Source organism: Mytilus californianus, unplaced genomic scaffold (genome assembly GCF_021869535.1).
Source record: "Mytilus californianus isolate M0D057914Y unplaced genomic scaffold, xbMytCali1.0.p SCAF_6, whole genome shotgun sequence".
Taxonomy (NCBI): domain Eukaryota; kingdom Metazoa; phylum Mollusca; class Bivalvia; order Mytilida; family Mytilidae; genus Mytilus; species Mytilus californianus.
Window position 1 is genome coordinate 22,683,191 of NW_026262712.1, and position 5,036 is coordinate 22,688,226.

The window sequence follows — 5,036 nt, forward strand, 5'->3', positions numbered from 1 at the left end:
TATTATATTTGCCTTCGGGTTTATATGATCCGTTCATCCTATTTCGACTCCTTCAAAATTCAAGAGTCTATTCTAAATTGAGGTAAATTATATGGCCTTCCAAATACCGTTTTGATTCGTAACATAACTGAAGAGACATTAATTGTCGAAATCCGGATATGGTGTACAAATTTTTGCACCTCTTGTTTGCGGTATACCATCTTTTCTGCAAGTTTATTGTTTTCTGATTGGTAATAAATTAATAAAAAGATCCATTTTGTTACATCTTGTGATCCGTTTATTTGGCAATCGCCAATGGCAGTCAGCAGGGTTTAAGAACATCAGTTGTTCGATCTGCTAGTCAAATGCGTTTTGTTAAAAAATACTTTTTCACTTTTTTTGGTCTTTTGGAAAATGTTGTTTGTGTTGTATTTAGACCCCACTACCAAGAAATTTGTTTCGCATGCACACGTATAAAAACTGCGGTTTTTATCCAACGCAATCATAGGTTTGAACGTTGTTTTCAATTTAGACTTGTTTATATATATATATATAAGTGCCTATAAATAGCAACACATAACATACGAATCTATTTGAGTGTGGATTAATCAGTACACAGATTAGTTCAATTACACGAATGAAATTATAAATTGCCTAACAATGTTATTTCAACACACTATTGCGTATGTAAATATTAGAATGTTTAAAATATTTACAACGCGATGAAAAAAATAAACGCAATATTCCGCTAGATAAACTAGCTTCATCAAGCGTGCATCTATCCAGGTGAAATCTGATGTAGATAAGAAACTTTTGCAGCTCATTGTACATAAATTTAGCTGTCTTGTAAAGAATTCAAAATTTGGATGAAGTTCTAGATTATTAACAAAATTGGTGGTTGAAGTTTGCGACGTCCATTGGCCAACATCACAGGATAAAAAGGACGAAGCTGTGTACTTAATTATTCTTTATCTTTCCTGTATCTTTTCTCGTCTTTTTCAGTAAGACCATCAGGTTCTAAAGTGTGGAGCTGGTGGATCTAAAAGTTTTCTCTTCTCCTTCTCGCCGTGGTGGCCAACTCGGTGTTGACTTCTATGATTTGGAAAGTAACTTTATCAAAGGGTTGTTTCTTTGAGCGAAGATGTCTTGTGAGAAGACAGTTTTTGTTTGTTTTATACCATGAACGATGGTTATTAAGCCGAATATTACATTTATCCATTGTTTCTCCCACATTCTGAATGCCACAAGTGTTACATGTTAGTACATAAATTGAGTTATCCGTTTTACAGTTGGAATTTGAGTAGATGGTATATCTTTGTTTTGTAAATGAGCTGATGAAAGAACTGCTTGTATTGGCAGTTTTACAACATTCCTTCTGCCACATTGTTTGTAGCAACCGACAGGTGGAGTAGGTTGCTTTGTTAATACAGCTGTCACTAATTTGTCACGGATGTTTTTATGTCTTCTGAAGGCCATGACTGGTGGTGAGGAAAATACTTTTTTTAAATTGGGGTCATTTTCTTCAATTTTCCAATGCTTTTGAACAATGGATGACACATGTTTAAAATCAGGATTGTAAGTGAGTAGAAGAGGTGTTCTGTTGACTCCTTTATTTTTATCCTTGAGCACATTCTCTTGATTCGCAATGCCTGACTGAATGGGATACCCCGGGAGCAGTGTTTAGGATGGCAACTTTTAAGAGAAAGAAATTGATTTTTGTCGGTTTGTTTTCATATGAAGGTCCGTTAGAATGGTTCCGTTCTGGATGTAGCTCGTAGTATTAAGGAAATTTATTTTCTCCATAGATGTTTCGTGTGTAAATTTAATTAAATCGTGGAAAGAGTTACAGTGTTGTAGAAATTCATTCAGATGGTCTTGTGAATCTGTCCATTTAAAATCGATATCGTCAATAAAACGAAACCATGATAATGGCTGGTATGGAGCACTGTCCAAGAGGCGTTTTTCAAGTTGGCCAATAAATATGTTGGCATATGACGGGGCCATTTTTGTGCCCATACTAGTGCCGTCTATCTGGAGATAGTGTCATTGAAAGAGAAGTTGTTGTTCTCCAGCACTAGCTTCAAAAGTGTAACAAGGCACTCAGTTGGAGGATGTTTGTCACTACGAGTGTTCCATACCTCTTCACACGCTGCTATTCCTTCGTCTTGTGGAATGTTGGTATATAAAGAAGACACGTCCATGGAAGCGAGTATAGTTTTGTCATGTAGAGCATTAAGGCTTTCCATTTTCTTTAAATAATCTGTAGTATCCTAAATGTAAGAGGGTAGTTCTTTAACATGAGGTCTTAAGTGATGGTCTACAAATTCGAATATCTTTTCAGTTGGGTGACTATTCGCTGAAGCAATTGGTCGACCTTGATTGCCAGTTTTGTGTATTTTAGGCAACATATAGAATCTTCCAGCCTTTGCTTCGTTCTCAAGAGGTCGAAGATAGTCAAAGGTGTCTTTATCGATATGCTTTTGGTCGCACATCTCTTGAAGGATGGTGTTGATCTTTCGAATGGTAGTCTGTGTTGGATCTGTGGTTAATTGCTTGTAAAAATTGGAGTTTGACAGTTGACGATTCCCCTCTGCTATGTAATCTGTTTTATTCATAACAACCAAAGCGCCCCCTTTGTCCGCAGGTTCTATTACAATATCCTCTTGTTCTTTTAACGCTTTCCAAGCGATACTTTCTGAATTGAATTAATTATGATTTCTTTTGTTTGTTATATAGGACTTTTTATCAGACCTCACGTAGTTAATGAATGACTCCAAGTTTTCGTTTTTACTTTTTTGTGGTTTCCATGAACTTTTCTTTCTAAATTTTGGGATGGGCGTGACGTCTTCATTATCCTTAGTATCTGAATCGGTTAATCCGGCTAATTGCCCTTATTGTAGAAAAAATCTTTCAAGCGTAAACGTCTAGCGAATTGGTCTAAGTCCTCGTCTAGCTGAAAGTTATTTACATTTGATGGGATAGGACAAAAGTTTAAACCTTTACTTAAAAGAGATTCTTCTGCACGTGTTAGTTCTTTAGATGACGAATTTACAACAATACTTTCATTTTGTTGTTTCCGTCTTTTAAATTTTCTTTTTCTAGGGGCCTTATGGTTCGTTGTATTAATATCATTAATTTATATGTTACGACGCTAGATAAAAACTGATGAGAAAAGGTAATACCCGGCCACCGAAAGCTTTATTATAATAGAGCCTAGGTGGTCGAGTGGTCCAGCGCGTCGGGCATAGTGCAAGGCGATATGGTGCCACGATATCTCAGTAGCATGAGTTCGAATCCCGGTCAGGGAAGAACAAAAAATTTGCTTCCGCAAATTTACAGATCTAACATTGTTGGGCTGTTGTTTAGACGAATTATATATACAGAATGTATTTTCAGCCTTGTATCACCATCACTGCTGGTGATCCAATGGATAAAATCTGTTGTAGAGTCGTCACTGATTCAGACGTACTTATAATATAATTATTGCTGTGACTGCATCTTACATTAATTTGTAGGATGCATTACAATAGATAATTCAGCTGATCTGTAACAATTCCATCTTCATGCCTTATATATCATGTACTGTGTTACGAAGCTAGATAAAAACTGACGAGGAAAGGTAACACCCGGCCACCGAAAGCTTTATTATAACAGAGCCCAGATGGTCGAATGGTCTATTGCGTCGGGCATAGTGCAAGGCGATTTGGTGCCACGATATCTCAGTATCATGAGTTCGAATACCGGCCAGGGAAGAAGAAAAAAATTTGCTTTGCAGATCTATTCATTGTTGGGCTGTTGTTTAGACGAATTATATATATTATATAATTTTTCCATCACCTCCTGTTATTACCTATCGCAGACCCAAAAATCTCAAAGACATACTTGTTACATCTAAAGTAAAAATAACAAGAGACTTCTAAAATTGGGTATTACAAACAATGTGGCAGAAGCAATTGTTAGTACTGTAAAGTCGCCAACACTGACCACTCTTTCACCAGCACAGTAACAAAGCAGCAATACAACATCTATGTTACATCTAATTGTAAAACGGAAAATAGTATTTATATTCTTACTTGTGGAACTTGCAAGCTGCAATATGTTGGCGAAACATCAGACTCAATAATCACCGGTCTTTTTGTACCAAAGGAAGAAACTGCCCAATCACGAGACACCTCTTAAGAACAGGACATACTTTTGAAAATATCACCTTTCAAATAATAGAGTTAAATCAAAATTGGGACACCCAAAGTAGAAAACAGAGAGAGAGAGATTCTGGATGCATCAGATACGTACTCTTGAACCTGATGGACTGAATGAGAGAGATGAAAAACAGTTTTACCCAAAACCAAAGGAATAAATCCTGAACTTCATACTATTTATCTAAAACAATTATTTGTTTTGATTTAAGAATCGCAATGGACAATAAGCGGCCAAAATATTTTAAAGACATCTACATGAAGCTGCAAAATTTTCTTTACAGCCTCCGATTTTTACCTGGTTGGCTGCACGCGCCTGATGAGGCTAATTTGTTTAGCGAAATATTGCGTGAATATATAAAATATAACAACTATTTTTATAACACTCATTAGTGTGTTAAAGTTACATTCTTAGGCACTTATATAATTTAATTTAGTAACTGCATCAGTTTATTTACAAACTGATCCACGCCTAGATCTCGAGTCCTAGATAGATTGAATGTTGATTGTTGCTATTTTTAGACACTATATATATATATATATAAACAAGTCTAAATTGAAAACAACGTTCAAACCTATTATTGCGTTGGATAAAAACCGCAATTTTTATACGTGTGCATGCAAAACAAATTTCTTGTTAGAGTGGTCTAAATACAGCACAAACAACATTTTCCAAAAGAACAAAAAAGTGAAAAAGTATATTTTAACAAAACGCATTTGACTAGCAGGTCGAACAACTGATGTTCTTAAACCCTGCTGACTGCCATTGGCGATTGCCAAATAAACGGATCACCGATGTAATACTAGTAAATGGATCTTAATTTTAAATTTAATACTAAACAGAAAACAATAAACTTGAGG